The sequence below is a fragment of the Podarcis muralis genome, chromosome 4 (assembly GCF_964188315.1).
Source record: "Podarcis muralis chromosome 4, rPodMur119.hap1.1, whole genome shotgun sequence".
Lineage (NCBI taxonomy): Eukaryota > Metazoa > Chordata > Lepidosauria > Squamata > Lacertidae > Podarcis > Podarcis muralis.
The window spans coordinates 36,312,099-36,333,687 of record NC_135658.1 but is presented as its reverse complement, the minus strand read 5'-3'; positions in this window follow the sequence as shown (position 1 = coordinate 36,333,687).

Here is a 21,589-nt window from a genome sequence, read left to right as displayed (position 1 = left end):
TTCAGTTTTCCAAATCTGCAACACTAAAGTTTCTTGTAGTTCCAAGGGGCTTTTGACAAGAGAAACAGAGGTAACATTGTTTTGCATACGGTTTGACAGATTAAATTTGCAATCCTATACCCATTTACCCAGGGAGTTAAGCACTGAACTCAATTTGGAACTTATTTCTAGGTAAAAATGCGTAAGATTTGTGCTGCATAGCATAGCGCAGTGCAAAAAAGAAAAATCATGATGATGAAATCACGACATCGAGCTTTCTTTTTTCACAGTATTCAAATCTTGCACATATACCAGTACATTCTTTCACATTGGTTGAAAATAATGGAGATGGGGGGAGAATATACCAGATAAAAGCCAGATCAAATGCAGCAGGCAAATTCTAAAAGTAGCTTGGTAATAATTAAATAAATAAAACACACAAAAGAATGACTTCTAACACATTTGGGTGTGGAGTCAGAAGGCCCAAATATGAGGGGGGGGGGTTATTTTTTAATTATTTATGATTGCATGTCACAGAATCAGTCTCCATACTGAACTACGAACAAAAGAGCAGGCAATGATACTGAAAGTTATTTCGGCAATGCTGTCTTATTCGAAAAGGAGTTAAGAACTAATCATAACAGCAAGTAGGTCTAGAATAGCCTTTCTCAATTGGTGTTCTCCAGATGTTTTTGAACTAGAACTCCCATCAGCCCCAGCCAACATTCTGGTTGAGGCTGATGGGAGTTCTAGCCCCCAAAATCTGGCAAACACTATGTTGAGAAAGTCTGTTGTAAAGGCTCTATATGTTCTTTTACTAATTGAACAGAAACCTGAACTAGCACATTTACTGATTTACCATGGCATTTACCATTTCAGGCTGCATGGGAAGGAGCTGAAATGAGGAAGCAGGAATTTGTTTGTTCCAACTAATTACTTCCCCCAAAGTTGATGGATTCCACTAGAATGGTATTTACCATTTGTGGTCCCTTAGCCTCAGAGAAGGGGTGGCGGCATTTATTCCCATCCATAAAGGGAGAGCTGCAAACTTCTACTGTCTTTTGCTTTCATTCGGAAGGAAATGGGATCTTTAAGTAAAGCTATAATGTTTATCGAGTGCCTTTGCAGTTTACAATAGAAGCTATGTGACTGATACATTCAGTGCTTTTATACACAATAATAATAATAATAATAATAATTTATTATTTATACCCCGCCCATCTGGCTGAGTTTCCCCAGCCACTCTGGGCGGCTCCCAATCAGTGTTAAAAACAGTACAGCATTACATATTAAAAACTTCCCTGAACAGGGCTGCCTTAAGATGTCTTCTGAATATCAGGTAATTATTTATCTCTTTGACATCTAATGGGAGGGCGTTCCACAGGGCGGGCGCCACTACCGAGAAGGCCCTCTGTCTGGTTCCCTGTAGCCTCACTTCTCGCAGTGAGGGAACCGCCAGAAGGCCCTCGGCGCTGGATCTCAGTGTCCGGGCTGAATGATGGGGGTGGAGACGCTCCTTCAGGTATACAGGACCGAGGCCGTTTAGGGCTTTAAAGGTCAGCACCAACACTTTGAATCGTGCTCGGAAACGTACACAAAGTAGTTTATAAACTGTTTGAATGATTGGGGTTTTCCCCATCTTCTGTTTATCAGCTGGGATTTTAAGACATTACTGAGGATGAGTTTATTAACCAAGTTGGGCAGTTGCAATTGGCTGCTTATGCAGTAAGGTGCATCTAGTGGAGTTAACAAGTTTCCACTGAGCTGCAGGTTCCCATAAACACTGCACACTTTAGGAAGCAAAAACAGTTTGCTGTACGGTATATTTTAAATAAACAAGGGAAGTGTGGAATTAAGAATTATAATTTCTTCCGTCCCCTGCCAACTCAAGATCAGGGTTGTCAAGGTCTGTGGGCAGATTCAGGGTGGATCTACACACAGGAAAAATGCTATAAGTCATAAATTAAATCATTATAACGAAAGAACCCCCCCCCCCCCATGTAAAATCACATAGAAGTTTTGTGCTCTACAACGCCAACTAGTGTTGCATGTTTATAACGCATTCAAAACGTGTGTGTTTTTTACTGATGTAGCTGAGTCCTCAGACATTACAAAAAAGCAGGAACAGCACCCATAAATCTCACATTGAATTTCATAACATCTCTTGCAATGTTCACTGCCACCGCTCCCAGACACATACACGTGTCAGAGAAACTGCAAATGCTAAGAAGTGTAAGAGCTTCACCTCCATTTTGAGCTCATGTGTGTCTTTTGTTTGTTTATCTGCAGGAGCAGGTAAGCAGTCTGGGGTTGATCCTGGAGTGAGCCTTGCAATGAGTGGCCCAGGAAACGTCTGTGGCTAGGAGCAACTTCCACCAGCTTCAGCTGGTGCAATAACTGTGGCTGTACCTGGATTGATATAGCTTGACTACAGTAATTCATGCACTGGTAAATTCAAGAATGGATTACGGCAACACACTCCATGTGGGGCTTTCCTTACTGTTGGTCTAAAAGCTGCAATTAGTGTGGAATGCTACAGCTCGATTGTTTGCAGGCTTGCAGCTCTCCACGGCAGACTACCTTATCCTGACAGCATTGATGGCAGGAAGGACCAGTTGAGTTCCAAGTATAGCAATGTGGTGTGGTTGGTTGGCTGACTGGCAGGAGCCAATCACAGATTCTGGCCAGTGCATGAGGGAGTGTGCCTGGCCAAGAGCCAGTCAGCAAAGCTTCCTGATTCTGTAGGGAATGGGAACTGAATAGGATTCATAGTTAAATGGGGTTTTGGTTGAGGTTCTCCCACAGCTTCAGCTTGGGGAGGATTCATAGTTAAATGGGGTTTTGGTTGAGGTTCTCCCACAGCTTCAGCTTGGGGAGGGGAAGCCTGAGGATGACCAGCACATCATTCTGGGGAACCCATGAGCAGCATCAAGATGGACCCCTTACTGGTGCTTAGCAACTCCCTTCTTGTACCAAGAATGGATATATCGGATAAAGATGCCTAATAACAGGATGCTTTTGCCATCCCTTTTATGAGTGTAATCAATACAGACTGTGGCCATGTTTTACCCACTCTGTCCCAGTGTGTGTTGTTTGATCCTGCAGCCCTGTGCTTGGAACACAATGAGAACCAGACACAAGATCTACCCACCTTGGAAGAATGGCAGATGAAGGTGATAGACTACATGGGCCTGGCAGAGATGACGAGCAGAATCCGAAACCAGGGAAGAGAAACAGCGGAAGAAGATTGGAAAAAAATTTAAGGACTATTTAAAGAAGTATTGTAAAATTAAGGAATGTTAAAATGATGCTGGACTAGAAAATATGTGGTTATTAGCGGTAACGGATATGTTAAAGAAAAAAAAAGGTAAGATTAAAACTAAGTTTAAAATAAGGGAAGGATTTGCTGTAAAATTAGCCAGAAATTGGAATACAGAAAGGGGAGGCATGAGGAAGTCGGGAAAGTAAGTTATAAGAAATTAAGGGTTGCATTTATACGTTTTTTTTATTTTATTTTTTTGTTGTCTGTCATTTTTATTGTATTGTTTTGTTTTTGTTGTTATTAAAAATTTTTGAAACTTTAATAAAAAAAAATTATTAAAAAAAAGGAACACAATGAGAACCTGTCATCGCACTACACCCATGCCCAAAGATCTGTTCTGGTTGCCAGTCCACTACTGAATCACATTCAAGGTCTTACTATTAGTCTATGAAACACTTAACAGCTTAAGACCAGTTTACTTGAGGAATCACCTTGCCCTCTAAAGGCCTACTCAATCACTTTGATCTGTGTATGTTTCCCCTTAAATCTTCTGCCAAGTCTCCTTAATTTTCTTCAGCATTGGCTTATTACTGGTGCAGTGAATACTGTGCAATGTTTTAAGAAAAATTATCTGACTTTGTACAGTACACAGTTTTACAGCATGTAGCCTTACCATTTTGTCATCTTATTGCCATGTCTTCACTACTAGCCAAAACAAAACACAAGCACTTAATGTTCCTTGTGAGCCACCATAGCAACGTTGGAACTCTAAAGTTTACTAGCAGAGGCTTAGAGTGGAATGGAGTGCTAGTGTAGTTAAAGAAGAATTACAGATTACAATATTTATTTCAATTACCATTACAAAATCAGCTGACTTCCAAGGCTATTATTGTTCTTTTTGCTCTTGCCTGTGTTTTGCTTTCTAGTTTGTCAGCAGTCTATGTGAAATTATATTATGATTCAAATGGTGGCTAATACACACAAAAACATGTGTTAATTCATGAAAAGCAGAGGCCCTTGAGAACATCCATTGAGCTTTCTGTGGGCTTGTTTTTCCAGGAGAAAGTCACAAACATAAAGTATATATAGCCGATAGAGGACCAAGCATTAATAATGGAACCCAGCAGTTCTAATCCAATACAGTAGCATAGGTTGAGGCATGCTTAGTTTTGTTTCATTGTGAAACTGTGTTGGATCATTCTCAATGAACCACGTTCTAATGATGGTTAAAACTCCACAGATGACTTTACAATAACTGAGGATGTAGTTTAAGGTATCTATATGCTTTGTAGAAGATGGTGAAACTGCTTTGTCTTTATTTGTCAATATACACCCATGAAGCTACAGGAAAAAGATAAAGGGCAATATCCAATGCTCTCTGTCAACTAGCACAAGAGCTTTAATGAGGACTTTAGTGTTTCTTAATGCTTCACAACAGAGGAATCCAATACAACCTGAAGGAGTGTCTCCATCCCCATCGTTCAGCCTGGGCACTGAGGTCCAGCTCCGAGGGCCTTCTGGCGGTTCACTCACTGCGAGAAGTGAAGTTACAGGGAACCAGGCATAGGGCCTTCTTGGTAGAGGTGCCCGCCCTGTGGAACACCCTCCCATCAGATGTCAAAGAAATAAACAACTATCTGACTTTTAGAAGACAACTGAAGGAAGCCCTGTTTAGGGAAGCTTTTAATATTTGATGAATTATTGTATTTTAATATTTTGCTGGAAGCCAACCAGAGCGGCTGGGGAAACCCAGCCAGATGGGCAGGGTATAAATAATAATAATAATAATAATAATAATAATAATAATAATAATAATAATAATAATACAACAGTTCTGCTAGCTAGCAGAAACTCACTGCACAACAGATGCTCATGCAGTCTCTTGTGCAACAACAGTGCAACAAGTATACTAAGTGCCTTTAACTTAGTGCTGCATTTGATACAATTCAAGGTGACTGATCAAGGTGCCAGGCATAGCATACTGCGAATGCAGCAATAGGAGGAAACATAAACAACTAAGAACAAAAGTGACAGTTGCAGTAAAATGTTACAGTGTAAGGTACTGCTGTTTGGGGTCACATCCACTCCACTCAATCCCATCCCCCCTACAGCAATTGTTTTCCAATTCCCCACCAGTAGTCAGTCAGGAATTCCATGGCCACTGAGTATGCTCATTGGGCTGTTTGAATGATACATCTTTTTTGTAATTTAACAAGTATTGTGCATGGATGGTGTCATTTTTGGCAACATAAACAATGACACGCACAGCTTGAACATCAGTAATAGAGGGAGTGGTGCCAAAAAGTCTCTCTGTAGAGGAATTTTGGATGATGCACTGAAATATCATCTGGCATCGAATTTCAACTCCATCTGAAGAAGTAAAAACAACAAAAACTCAAAACAGTCTTGCCTGAGGTTTATTAGATTTAACGTGGAGAACTGGAAAATTTTCTGAGTATAGAGTCAGTGGACGAACAGGCAAATAAAATCCCAGCATACAACAAGGGTGAATAGGTTTAGGTTGGAAGCCCCAGTTCAGAAGAAGAAAATAAATCATACTATAATCACATTTTTATAAAAGGTCGCAAGGTCAGATGTCAAGAAATTGCAAAATAAATACAGAATGCTCCCTGAAAGGGGTGATAGGCAAAAAAAACTAAGGGATTTTCAATAAAAATGATAATGAGAAGGACTTATATAAGCCAACAAATAATAAATAAAAAAGCTAATCTGACAATAAATATATATTTGGCACTTACAGAGAACAGAACTGGGGCAAGACTTTTCTAAAGGATTTAGAATAAGAAAGATAACCAAGGCTGGGTGAGCACGCGGAATTGATTGAGGATGCAGTTCAACTGCACTTGGTGGGTACTTGTGGCCAAGTCTCCCACAAAGGGTTTCCATTTATCATCATCATCATCATCATCATCATCATCATCATCATTTTATGCATATTTTGTGAGCATGAACAGTAATGCTTTCTAACAGGAAAATGCATTTCACATATTTTTTAATTTTTTTGCAATTGCAATATTATATTGAGCTTTCAGTGGGACAGGGCTGGCATAAGCCAAGGCCTCTTGCTGCTGGTTCCTCTTCTCTTTGTAGGGAAGAGTCACTGGGACAGTTTTAGGGGGTACACCCATCAGCTTGTTGTTGCGCAAGCAGATTTCTGTTGTGCAAGCAAGTGAACATCACTGGATGTTGCAGCATCATTGGCAATAGGAATTCCCTTTAAAGGAACGTTCACATACCCCTGCAATTAATGTGATTGTCACCCTGCAGAGGACTCTCATTTCTTATTTGTTACAGAAAGTGCTATCAACAGAATCAGTTATTATCTCACTACAGCCAACTTTCTCTAAAAATAAAAAATAAAGCTAGTTGAACCTCCTATACTCCATGGAGTCCCTCTTGCCTCTCTTTGCTGTTGTGCTGAATCACTTCCCATATACTCCCTGTCATTCAGTTATTCCTCCTGTTTACCTAACTCTTCTACTTTCTTGCACCTTCACTGACACAATAGTGCATGGAAGTCAAGGCTTCTTCCCTTTACTGAGGAGGCTAGTATCATATGAATTGGTCCTTTACGAACAAGGCAGGAGTGTAAAACCTATGGCCCTCCAGATGTTGTTGGACAGCAACTCTCATCTGTCCCAACAAGCATGGCCAATAGCCAACTTCTATTCCAGTAACATCTAGAGAGCTACAGGCTTCCCATCTGTAAAGGGAATATCCAGATCACACAGTGCCATATATGCCTGGCAGGGAAAGAACATGTACCTGCCTTTGCTCCCACCATACTACAGAACAGCAGTCCTTAGTCATGTTTGTCTCAGAACCAGCCCAATGTGAAAAAGTTACTGAAGGACAAGTTGCTGAGGGGGCTCAAATAATATGTTCATGTTCCTTAGAGGCCACTCAGTGCTAATTATGGAATCCCCTCATTTGGATAGTAAAAAAGGAGCCTGCCTCTGCAGTTTGGAGCTTGTAAAAGTCTGTTTCTTAAAGATTAGTCAGAGGGCACATGACAGTAAAGAAACAAAAGGATGAGGGAAAAACCACAAATAAATAAGAGAAGCCAAATCCTGTATTAAACTCTTATCCATAACCAGGAAAGCTACATTAGGGTTGGCAGATCTCTGGGTTTCTCCGAAGTCCAAAGGACATTTTTGTTTATTTGCATAATCCAAATGTTAACTGTCAGCAACAAAAACATCCAGGCTCATTTCTGAGGCATTTCCTTAGCTAGATATACTCATCCATTTTGCTTTAGCTAATTACATGTCCACAATCAAGTTTATCAAAAGCAGTAGTCATAATTCATGTTATTGGCATTGCCTTCAGTATTCACAAGTTGTGTGTAAACTATTGCCCATTTAAATATGACAGATAATTGTGAGTTTCTCGGCAGAGCATAAGACATACAAAAAATAACTTTGTTTTATTTATATTTCCATGCATACTCCATGCCCCTTAATTAAATTCCCAATATACTGTGCAGAAATGATTCGTGCCTGTAAATGAGCTTTGCCAGTTTGGCTGGCTCAGTCCCCTTTGCAATGTTTGGTCCCACCAATTCCAACCACATATCAGACTTTGAAGATTTCCTTCTGAGATTGACTCCTGTAGCAAGAGTTATCAGAGGCCCTCTTGCAGAACTTAACACTGATTATGCCTGCATTGATGCAGAATGTGACCAGCCAGTTTATAAAGGAACTTTCTGCAGGGCTCTTCTTGCCCTTTTTGGTATTATCTAGCTTCTGGGTGTCCCTGTTCCCCTTTTCTGACTGTGGAGGCAGCCAAGTAAATAGATCAGCATAGTTCCCATTCAGGATCTGTTCCCTGATTTTCTTACTCAGGTGAATACTGGGGGTGGGGGGTGTCTTCAGGATCCGTATACAGTCATACCTCGGGTTGAATGTGCTTCAGGTTGAGCATTTTCAAGTTACGCTCTGCGGCAACCCAGAAGTAACAGAGCGCGTTACTTCCGCGTATTGCCGCTTGTGCATGCGCAGACGCTCAAAATGACGTCACACGCATGTGTGGAAGCGGCAAAACGCGACCAGCGCATGCGCAGACGTGTCTTGCGTTCTATTCAGGATGTGAACAGGGCTCCAGAACAGATCCTGTTCGCATCCCGAGGTACCACTGTTGTTAGATTCCCAGGGGTCCTTGTCTGAACAGACATCATCCCCTGACCTTTGAACTAAAGGAATGCAAAAATGTATTAAGGCACAAGGATGGAGGACCTTGCCTTATAATAGTAAACAATATGATTACAAGAAATGTTGGACATGTTGTGTTTTGATGCTTTGCATGAGATATTAGGCAAGCATTCATAGCTGTTAATCTTTCTGGATGCCAGGAATAATCATTCCTCAGATGCTCTCACAGGTATTATATGAAGACTGAGAAATTACTGTCGGGAACATTTCAAAAACAACTATTATAGAAGCTGTTGTCATTATCCATACATACCATTCAAGTTTAAGGGTCTGTCAGCATTTGCATGTTCAGACCCAGAAACCTCCCCCCTAAATAAATTCACACTTGACTCAAAGTTTGGTTTTGGTTTTTGGCAGAATTTAGGCCACAACTTTATTGATTACAGAAAGTGAATGGTTGCACAGGCTCTGGTTCAACTAGCTCCTTGCCATGCAGGTAGCGCTGACCCCAGGCACCAGCATAGGCCAGCCAAGGGTGAACACCTGGATAAGCGGAAAGCCAGGAATGGGCTATCTCCACCACCCAAATGTCCCCCTGGACTCAGGCACAGGCACAACCCCCTCTCAGGGATTGACCAAACTATCGAGTCCCTGGATTCCTTTAACAGAATACCCTCCACATAGGGATGGTGAGAGCATTCTCCCATCCCTATCACCTGAACCAAACCCTATCCGCAACCTTACAAGTTGTGACGATTTGCTACAGGGCAGGCAAAATCCAAATGGCAACAGCCAATCAGCCAAATGGGGAAAATTCCTGCCATGCCCCTGTCCCAACGATAGACAACACACAATGGCATAGCAAGGTCAAGCACACAGCCCTAAAAGTAGGGAGAGGTGGGCGGGTGTTCCGAATGCATGTGCTGAAAGAGGAAGCTCTGGGTCACGTGCATAGACATAAAAAGGTCCCTCGAATTGTTTGGACTGCGTCCCATTGGCCAGATTGCACCCAGCTACGAGGGACCCACCAATCGGGTGTTGTGGCTGACCAATTGTACCCACCCAAACACAGGATGTCGGTTTTCCAGGTCTCACCGCAATATGTGCCCTCTTTAAGGGAGGACCCGAAGCTGTTGTCATTATCCATACCATTCAAGTTTAAGGGTCTGTCAGCATTTCCCTCACAAAACTACAAACCATTATTATTTTTTTTCAGAGATTACACCTCAGCTGCAAAAACAATTCGCCTCCCTGGGCTCAAACTCACCTTTAAAAATAAAGAAAGGGCTAACCAAGCATGACAGCAAGTTAATCTCAGCAAATGTATGTGTGTGTAAACACACACAATCACCCCTAACAGGATAATGTAAGTTTCCCCCTATGCTTTTGCCCTAAAGTTGTGAATTTCAAATGGTTATGTTAAAACTTTAACAACCTCATCCCCATAATTGAGATAACAAATAATTTTAAAATGTTCTGCAGTGATTTTTTATATGCTCAGATGCTATACATGCTGTGACATTTGGAGACTTTGTGAGAAATAAATCAATTACAGAGTTTTTTGGTTGTCTAAGGCTCCTATTGTGATCTACTCCATTAAAAAAAATCCTCTGCATTTTCAGAAGGAATTCATCACAAACAACAAAATAATCCCAGGCCTCTTTTAAGAACCTGAAAGCTTGTTTTACTGCAAATACAAAGGTATAGTATAGGTACAGGTACCAGTCAAAAGCTTAGCTGAAGCTTCAGGGGGTAGGTAAAAGAGTGTCCTCTGAAGATTATAATAATCTTTAGAGATTGTCCAAAATCCATTAATTTTCATGAGGGGGAGCTGTTTAAGTCTTTTTTAAAAAATGCACCCATTTTAAATGAGGAAGAAACAACTCTTTTATTTATACATTTCTTCAACATAAAAATTATCAGAAAATTTTTAAAAAATATAAATTGACAATTCCCACCCATCAAAGCAATTCTCAGACTTTCAGTTTAGAAGGCTTTCTGATGATCTCCTGAGTGGCTTGATTATACAATTTATTGCACACTGCAGGTTATGAGCACTGCATCAATAGTGGAAGTCACTCAAAAGCCCAGTCCATCTTCTCATTGTGAGAAATGCTGCAAAGCCTTCTCCTCTTATCATTCACTGCAGAGTAATCACGTGAGTAGTTTGTTAGGAAAGCAAGCTGAGTGTTCATTGAGATTTCCCTAACCTGGTGCCCTTCTAAAAGTTTCGGATTATAATTCCCATCACCCGTAACTATGGCCAGTAGGGCTGATCAGAATGGTAATCCCACACATCTGGGGGGCACCCAGTTGGAAAAGACTGAGTTAGACTATATGAACCAGCTTTAAGAGAGAAAGAAAACACCCTTCGAAGTTGGCACAGAACAGAGAAATGGAAAGGAAGGGGGAGAGTGCTCTATATGCCTTCTCTTCAGTGTGGATATGTGTAGGTATGAAAAACATCATAATTAATGTTGACATTGCTCTTGGCCACATTCTCTGTTTGTATAAAAAGAATTATTCCAATTTATTCAGAACCACTGCTAGGCTATATCAACGATGATTTCTTACATCTTATTTAATTTATATTATAAATTATAAATTATATTATTTATAAGATCACAGAAGCGATCCCTGGGATGGGGGGAGGGTAGAACATTTGTCATTCCTAAAAGCTGAGCTGCCTTGTCTAAAGCAGAAAAAGTAAGAAACTATTTGAAAAGACTGGCAAGGTGGGGGTGGGGGGGTTATAATAATAGTTGCTGATTTCTCAGCAGTGTTCAGTGACACACACTATAATTTAGCCCAGTGAGGGGTTTAGACTGGGCCACACCTTCTGTGTCCTTGATCAAAGGATATAAAAATAGCTAAAACAAAACTCTAGTTAGAGGATAGCAGATAATTGTAATTATTATAGGATTCCCAGAATTCTACCTTCCATTGTTTTATTTTTGTATCATTGAATCAAAGTAGAGGGAGCCAGTCATCTTCTCATGGGCTCTTTGTCCATTCTTATTAACAATGCCAACAGGTTGAAAAGGCAAGTTACACATACATACCTATAGTATCGAATCTGTACAAGGTTACTTATGTCAGAAGAATTGATAGATCTTCCAAAGAAACACAATGACATTTGGGTAAAGATGGAGCAATCAGGAGAGTCAGTGTGGTGTAGTGGTTAAGAGTGGTGGACTCGAAATCTGGTGAACCGGGTTCGCTTCCCCGCTCCTCCACATGCAGCTGCTGGGTGACCTTGGGCTAGTCACACTTCTTTGAAGTCTCTCAGCTTCACTCACCTCACAGAATGTTTGTTGTCGGGGAGGAAGGGAAAGGAGATTGTTAGCTGCTTTGAGACTCCTTAAGGGAAAGGTGGGATATCAAGTCCAAATTCTTCTTCTTCTTCTTCTTCTTCTTCTTCTTCTTCTTCTTCTTCTTCTTCTTCTTCTTCTTCTTCTTCTTCCTTCTTTAAAAACAATGGGGACAACTCTGGCTTCTTTGTACCTGTGGAAGGCCCATGAGCCCTACACAAGTGTTCACAGATGGCCACACGTCATAAACATATACAAACACATCAGCTCAGAAGTTTCTGCAGTTCCAGCATTTCAGTTCAGGCTGGCAGCGCAAAAGACACCAAAGTAGTGATGATACCTGAGAATATTTTCTGGAGGTGGTTTTCTCAGCACAATATTTGCATGCTACCTTTCTGTGTTGGTGTAAATGGGATGTGGGCTTGTGTGGGAGTTGATGAGTGCTGTGTCTTTGTGCATGCATTTGTATGAGGAGGTTGTGCATGTGAGAAAGAGGAATTGCATTAGAATGACAGAATGTCTAAAATGTTCAAATATACAATAGGATATTATATACAGGCGCATTCCATGAGAACAACACATTATACTGTGCAGATTGTATATGCGCTGCAGCCAGCAGCAGAATGAATAATGGATATGAGCCGCGCATACATCAAAATTAACCAAAAAATGCTTTTTCTCTATCCTCATAGAGCAAAGATGCCAGCATTAATGTCTGCCAAGATGTTTGTTATTCATTTACATTTAACAAATTCAGTATAAATGATATGGGTGTCAACCAGCTGTACCTAAAATGAGCATCTATGCTTAAATCTGTACCAGAGATGTTTTCAATAATATGTGTAAAACAAATGATTATCCTGGCAATGGAAGCTTTTATGAATGGCCAAGATGTGTAAAAGTCAAGGAAACAATAGAAATATTAATCATACTGGTATCCTACTTGATGCTTAGGATGGCATACATCATGAGACTTTATTATCACAATAGCCTTGTGAGGTTAGTCTGTTCTACACCACTGAGCTTCTTGGGCTTGCCAATGCACGTGATGGGGTGAGCTCCCAGTGCTCTGTCCCAGCTCCTGCCAACCTAGCAGTTCGAAAGCACACCAGTGCAAGTAGATAAATAGGTACCGCTGCGGTGGGAAGGTAAACAGTGTTTCTGTGTGCTCTGGCTTCCATCACAGTGCTCTGTTGTGCCAGAAGCGGTTTAGTCATGCTGCCCACGACCCGGAAAGCTGTCTGTGGACAAATGCCTGAAAGCGAAATGAACACCATGCCTCATAGTTGCCTTTGACTGGACTTAACCATCCAGGGGTCCTTTACCATACACACAGAGAGAGAAAGAGAGAGAGAGAGAGAGAGAGAGAGCGCAGAATAGGTTGGTGGAATCTTGAGGTGCTAGAATTGTGTGCTTCAGACTCCAAATGACAGTTTTCCACCTGCAGGGAGAAGTATGATTTCCCTATTTGCATTCAAAGTGGTATGATCCATTTTACAATCCATGATGGAAATCCAGAATTCCATCATGCCATTTGCATCTTATTCTGCTGCAAGTGTAGATCAGTGTTTCAGAATGGCCAGGCAATGATTTGAGCCCAAATTTCCTTCATCTAATCCTAGCTTTTGAGGAGTAGAAGTATACTGGGTAGTGGCTTATAATCACTGCTAAGCAAGTCATTTTACAAGCAAAACACAGCTCTACTGTTTTCAGAAGTCTCCCTCTATGTTTTAGATCAAATATGATTAGGCTATAGCACTTACATCGCTGTTCAACACACTGAATTGATTTTACTATCAGTGAATGGGCCTTGGTGTTAGGTTTCCATGCTAAAGGAATAAATACCTAAGCTTCAAAAAAACAAAACAAAAAAAAACACACACACACACACAACTACAACCCAATAAATAGACCAACATTTCCTAAATGACTCTAGATACCACAACTAAAATATTAATTTGTGATATTCCAAGAAGGCATTGTGGAACTGATATTGGGATAAATAGCAGTGCATTCCTATACCTGCTTGCTTTACAGTAATCTCAAATGAATACAGTGGCTTATATCTCAGTAGACAAGTATAGGATTATGCTTTAAATTTGGTAAATCATATGCTAGTGAGAAGTATTTTATATATATACCAGTGTGTGTGTGTGTGTGTGTGTGTGTGTGTGTGTGTGTGTGTGTCAGAGCTGAAGCCAGCAACTTTGTTGAAAGTGTTGGTTTTGTTTCAGTTTTAGTGTCTTCTGTTTATTCATTTATTTATGCCCACTGTTGCATAGCCACTCCATACCTTCATCTTTACTCCATACCTTGGGAGTTTTAGTAACTCCCAACCTTTCTCATTCCAATTTACCTTTTTGCAGATAAGGAATCTCAGAGGCCCTCTTGTTATCAATCTGAGTGGGAACTCAGGCAGAAAAGGACTCTAGGGATATATGTTCAGTGTGTAATTTAATGTATGTTCATTGTGTAAGATTGTGTAAATTCTGTGGGCACTTCTCATGGTAAAAGTGAACTTCTGCAGCAAGGAGATTTTTATACCCATGGAGGCTCCTTGCATGATTGAGAACCCTGATCTTCCACAAGAGGCTAGGAGGGTTTGTGCAGACTCGGGGCTGGGGCTAAGCATGTGTCCCTGCTGTAGTGATGTTCCCACTTAGGGCAATAAGGCCTGAAAAGGGCTACAAGCACTGATCAGAATGGTGTGTGCTCATGATGGGAATCCTTATATCTCAGAATACATTCTGAGTATGTGGGGTTATCTGGACCAGGCACTTATCTTTATGGGGGGGGGGGGAATGCAAAAATTATAGTTGCTAATTAGGTGCATAATAAAAACCAAATCTATGCACACTGCAAATATGTTGTTGGGCACATAGTATGTAGGCTATATGCTTGTTCTCAGAGTGCATCACCCCCCCCCCCCACAATCCATTACTTATGCTTCATTTTTGCCCTAAACCTTTTCTCTCATTAAGCATCGAGCATCAGATTGAGAAGAAAACAGAGCAAGTAGTTATGTGCATGCAGAAAAAGCTTTACACCATAGAATTATATAATGCATTATGAGCATGTAATTTATATTGTCCTGGTGAGGAATTTGTGTTTCCTTCCAACAAATACAAACAGTTATAAATATATCCCAATTTTCAGCCTCATTTAAAATATCCAAATGGTAAAAATGGGCTGTAGAAGTAGAATCACGCCAGTCTTCCTGCAGCATTATGCATTTTATTGTTTTAATGCTATTTTATGTGTTTTATTGTCTCATTCTACTCATTAACTGTTGCTTTCACACATACAACAGGTTGTGTAAGTAGATTAACTCACTTTTTGCCTCCCTATAAATTTAAATGAAAGCCATTCAAAGCTTGCTATTTTCTTTCTGCGTGCTATAAAAAGCAAGGGTTTGTAAAAAAAAAAAAATGGCTTATAAGTTACTCTGATTGATGTATCTAGTAGTTTCTATTTATACGTTTATGATTTTTAGCTTCCCGGGCCTTGGATTTTTTTTCCTTTTGTTTTTGTTTTAGCATTTTTGTCTTACAACATTACAGTACATTTCCAGTTGAAGAGTCAGTAAATGGGAGGCTTTTGTAAGGAAATCAAGCAGCCTCAGTCTATATATCATGCAAGGCTGATATACTTTTACCTCAAAGGTGAGAAGCAAAAGGCAGCTCCCAAAATAATGTATACCAAATGTAGAGAGAAATTCAGAGAAAGAGGTGGAATATCTCTCTCTCTCTCTCTCTCTCTCTCTCTCTCTCTCTCTCTCTGGTGAGTGTGTAATAAAATAAAATAAGAATCTGAATTATTAAAGGCCCTCATCAAGCATCTAACCACACGCTTAAAGTGGGGACAAAGTGTGCACACAAGCCTCACTGTCTATGTCCCCACATGCACCAGTTGCTCTCTTGACACACACAATTCCGACCATGTTCAGATAAACATGGTCAAAATTGGCCCTGCAGTCAGAAACCTGGTGCAATCATGCTTCATAATCGGAGAGGATTCTAAGCACATTCAGCTGAACATGGTTCAGATGTCCCTGTAGACCTTCACTAGGATGGACCCAAGACCAAATTCCAGATGGTCTGTATGGGACTAGGCTCTAGACATTCAAAGTGCTGCACACTCTCAGAAACTATCGGCCAAACAGCAATGAAAGCAGCATCTTATCCCAGCCACATCTTTCCTGCTCCATACCTGACATCAGATACTGGGAAGGTGGTCATGGTCACGGGGGAAATTGTCTCACGGCCCATATTTGGCCCTCCTGCATGGTCTAATTAGCCACCAGGCTAGAGGTTCTCACAGTATAGAAGGTATTGTCCCAGGGATAAACCTCTCTCAAAACATAGAATATCAAATCTGCCTCATAACATGGACTAATAAACACAAAACATTCACAAAGCAATTTATTTTGTTTTCCTGATGTTTCCCTAACTGTTGATTTCTGTAATATATTTGAACTTTCACACAACATAAACACTGCTTCTGAAAATATAGTGGGATATAGCACAAGTTTAGCGTTCATTTTCATATTATTTGCAGACAGATTTCCTTTTATTAGACCTCAAATATCTCAAAGTGATCTGGCAGTGTGAATCAAAATATAATAATGATATATTATGCTTTTACTCCTGTTTATCTTTATAGTTGAAGTCCATGCACCCAGCAGCTTAGCAAAGACACCGTCCTTATGCTGAAAGAGATCAAGGTAAAAGCACAATGGACTGAAGAACATATCAGAGCTGAGAGTAGCAGCACAAAGGACTCCACACTTCATTTGTACGGAGAACTAATGCTAACAGCCATAGGAAACCAATAGGCAATTTGTGCCATCAAAAGAGAAGACACACTACAGATTGAAGTGTGTCGTCCTTTGAAAGATTACCCATAGCATCAATGAAAATACAGACACATATTAACATCAAAATCCAAGCCACTCAAGAGAATGCTTTTAGATGTGGGAAGGGAGAATCTATACAATGCTTTCAATAGACTCATTGACATATCAGGTGATGGTCCACGGGGTGGGGTGGAGGATCGGCCTACTAGGTGGATCTTATTCCCAACTGATGTGATAGAGAAAGTAAATAAATCAGCCCTGTGATAAGCACCCCAATACACAGATTATTTTCATGCACAAATATCTAACACAAAAAGCACAGACAGTAAACCTGCAGATAGCCACACATAACTAAAGATCTATTTCACTGCCTATACTTGCATCGTGCAAAGAAACAAACTGAAGGAAGATAGATTGGGTTGATTGTTGCAATATATGCATCACTCATGGTCTTGTGAATGGTTCTCTGTTTGATCAGATTGTGTCCTAAGTATATTCAAAACAACTGAAGCACTGGAAATAAAATTGTGCCTACAGCCATGCCAGGGCTTCTTAAAAATGAAAAGAGGAACAGTAAATCACAGATTTACTATTTAGCAGTTTTTATTATCATCAGTTTGCAAGAGTGCATTTACAGTGTATTTATAGTATATTTCCTACCATTATCCAAGTGCACTTTGATAGGGGAAAAAATATGTGTGTGTGGCAGCATATCTGCCAGTCGACATCCTGCTGTGCCCCATAATAGAAAGACACTGGTTTGAGATAATATGGTCATCTTGTGGATCAGTATCCCTGCCGCAAGTTCTCCACCATCTCCAAATATAACAAGCTTGCCACATAACATGGTTTCAAAATTCAAATATATTCACCTGTACAAGAAGTTGCCACTGGTGTTGGATAGAAGTATGGCACGCATTGTATGATAAGAGCTTCTAAACGTTATCGTCAGCTGGGGGTTGACAAACTCACCATTAGGGAAACTGATTCACATGATGCTGTTGACATACACCCTAACTAAGCCTTAAACCCAAAGGTGGGGAATCTTGCACTCATTAGATGTTGTTCAACTACCATAAGCCCATCCAGGACATCCGATGGTCAATGTGATGGAAGTTATAGTCCAACAGCATCTGAAAGGCCCTTCCCCTGCTTTAACCCTTTCAATTTATTAATGGGGATAGGCAGAATTTCCAGAAGATTTAAATCCTAAAACCATGCCTACCTGCCCAGTATAGGGCAGGATGCTTACTAGGCACTGCACTGGATACAAGCCAGTCTGTATACTTTCAGATTTCTTTGCCACATGCACTTATTTTTATTGGGTACAAGTTCTTTATTGGGTGAAAATTCTTTGTTTATTACAAACAATTATTTACCATTATTGTATTTTGTAAGACAGCATTTCAGCCCTTCAGCACAAAAAGTATTAGTATGGGACAATGCTTCTATGGTGCAATTAAGTCTACATCCCAAATCTTTTAAAGCTTCACTTTGCATAGTTACACAGGACTAAATCTCAGTGGATACAATGGGACTTATTTCCAAATAAACATGCATAGGATTGCATGATACATTATGCAAAGGCCTTAAGTACAAACCTAGCCCTCCAGTATGTTGTCTAAATTGTTGTTTTCACAAATAACAAATTAGTTATATAATTCCTATCATGTTTATTAAGCCTTCCAATACAACAAATACAACTTTAGGGTATAATTTTATTTTACTTGGTCATTTTGAATATATGCCAAACAATGTTTTGCCGATATTTATTATCATGGCAAGTTTCTTACCAAGCATGCATAAAGGCAACATCTCTATACTGGTCCATTTCCAACTATGGTAGCTATTTGTTTTTTAAATCTTATCTAGCCTGGAGCGCATTAAGTACTACTGATACATCATTTTGTACAGAGCTTTTTCTTAAATCCAGACATAATGAAAAAGAATGTAACAGCTTGCAGATTGCTTTCCAGACTGTAGGTTCCAATGCAGCTCCTAAATCATTATTCCATTTGTTTATAAAGTAATCTTCCTTATCATTCACTTTTAAACAGAATGCATAAAACCTACAGCACACCACTGCAATTTCGTCCAAACTCCAATATCTTTTCAGAATTTTTAAAATCTCTGCTAAATAGTAGGCTCCAAAATCTAACTACAGTGGTACCTCGCAAGACGAATGCCTCGCAAGACAAAAAACTCGCTAGACGAAAGGTTTTTCCGTTTTCGAGTTGCCTCGCAAGACGAATTTCCCTATGGGCTTGCTTCGCAAGATGAAAACGTCTCGCGACTTTGTTTCCTTTGTCTAAAAACCGTTAAAACAAAGGGTGCTTAGCTTGAACAGCTGCAGTTGCGACTTGACTTCGAGGAGCAACTGTTAGCACGTGGTTTGGTAGCCTTTTCTCAGACTTTGCTTACTTTTGAAGCTTTTCCAAAACTTTTCCAGAACTTCTCCTGCATCCATTTGGTAAGTTAAACTTTTAAAACTTTTTTGGGGGGTTTTGGATTTTGGGTTGGGGTGTTTGGGATTCAAGGACTTGGTGTTGTGGGGGGGGGGGTTTGCGATAATCTGGGAGCTTGTGGGGCTTTTTTGGGAATTTTTATGATTTTCTGTGACCATTGGGCCAGGTTGTTTTTTTTTTTCAAAAAAAAAATTTCTGAGTTTGAATTTCTGAGTGCTGGCTGGCTGGGGGAACAGTTGGAGAGGTTTCTGCAGGAATCTGGGAGCTTGTGGGGCTTTTTTGGATTTTTTATTATTTTCTGTGACCATTGGGCCAGGTTGTTTTTTTTTTCAAATTTTTTTTTTCCTGAGTTTGAATTTCTGAGTGCTGGCTGGCTGGGGGAGCAGTTGGAGAGGTTTCTGCAGGAATCTGGGACCATTGAGCCATGTTGTTATTTTTTGAAATTTTTTTTTGTCTGGGTGGGGGAACAGTTGGGGAGGGGTTTGCAGCAGTTGGGGAGGGGCTGGGGGAGCAGTTGGGGAGGGGTTTGCAATTTCTGTGTGGTGGGTGGGTGGGTGTCTGTGGGAACAGTTGAGGTTTTTGAAGACATTGGTGATTTTTGAAGCTTTTCCAAAACTTATTTTGCAGCCATTTGAGGTTTCTGAAGACTTCGGTGATTGATTGTTGAAGCTTTTCCAGAACTTCTCTTGCATCCATTTGGTAAGTTAAACTTTTAAAACTTTTTTGGGGGGTTTTGGATTTTGGATTTTGGGTTGGGGTGTTTGGGATTCAAGGACTTGGTTCTGGGTTTTAAATTCTGTGTGGTGGGTGGCTGGGTGCTTTTGAATTTTTTGGATTTGAAGCACATCACTGATTTTTTTTTTCTTTTTCTGAGTTTACGAAGGTAAGAGCTGTGCTGCCATGGGACCCAAGAAGACTGCTGCTGCGGTGGCCGGCGAGAGGAAGAAGGAGAAGGTGACGCTGGAAATGAAGAAGGAGATCATCCGGAAGCACGACGGCGGAATGCGTGTGACGGACATCGCCAGGGAGTACGGGAGGAATCCATCAACCATCGGGACCATCCTGAAGATGAGGGAGAAGATCCTGGCAACTGATGCAGCCAAGGGAGTCACCAGGATCGTGAAGAACCGCCCAGCTGTTCTGGAGGAGGTCGAGAAGTTGCTGCTCATCTGGATAAAAGAGAAGCAGCGTGCAGGGGACACAGTGTCTGAGGCCGTCATTTGTGAGAAGGCCAAGGCCTTGCACGCTGACCTCATCCGGGAACAGCCAGGAACCTCAGGCGAGCCAGAAGTCTTCAAGGCAAGCAGAGGTTGGTTTGACCGGTTCAAGACAAGATCTGGCATCCACAGCGTGGTCAGGCATGGAGAGGCTGCCAGTTCTGATGTTCCTGCGGCTAAAGACTTTGCAGCGGAGTTCCTGGAGGTTGTGTCCTCCAAAGAACTGAGGGACATTTGCCAGAAGTGGAAAGATGTGCAGGCTTTTGCACAGTGACACCACCCTGACAAGGACCTGACACGTGACCTTGCGAACACTTTTGATACGAGGGTCATGTCGTCTTTCAGGGAGGTGCTGAAAAGGTGGATGAAGCAGCAGACTATGGACAGGTTCTTGAGCAAGAAGCAAAGAGTGGAAGAGGAGCCTTCTTCGAGTGGTCCCCCAGAGTCTTAGAAAATGTACTGTACACTTTGTTGATTTTTAAATGTTTTTCTGTCATGTTTATAAAGTTAATTTATTTTCCCTTCAATTTTTGAACTGCTCTTTACAGTATGTGTGACTTTAAAGAGCAGTTAATAAACTGTTGTTGTACCAAATTTGGCTTTGTTTGGACTTTTTTTGACCATAGGAACGCATTAATTGATTTTCAATGCATTCCTATGGGATTTCGTGATTCGCAAGACGAAAAATTCGCTAGATGACAAAACTTGCGGAACGAATTAATTTCGTCTTGCGGGGCACCACTGTACCTAGAGATGGGAAAGGGACAGTGCCTGCTGAAGTAAATTAAATGTTACCAAACCAGAATCAGATGGCTATATTTTGGTGCAGATATTCAGAAAATGGAGGAACGATCCACTAACCTTGTTTTGGCTGTTGATTCCTGCACACTGGTTGTCAGTAATGTTACTGTTAGTAATATTAGTAACTGGTTGTTAATAATATTACAGGTTGATAATGAAGATAGTGATGATAGTGATGGTGATGGTGGTGACTGACAAGATTCTACAACACAGGCCTGAAACAGACTTTTTCTTAGGTCAAGAAAAGAGAAAGATGGGTATTCTGAAAGCTGGATTAGGGTTAAGGAGATGGGTGCAGTTAATTTGCTGCACTTAGATACAACACAATCCCGGTCAGTGTTCAAAACCCCTATATAAATGGTTGCATAATACAACAGGGAATTTTATTATTGTGAGCAGTTTCTGAACTCTTAGCGCAGTAAACCGTGCCTAAGATTTCAGTTTAAATTCCCACTGAGGACATAGGAGGATTAGACTCAGAAACACTGACCTGTGTGTAAAGCTCCTCAACTACCTTAGACTGTTGTA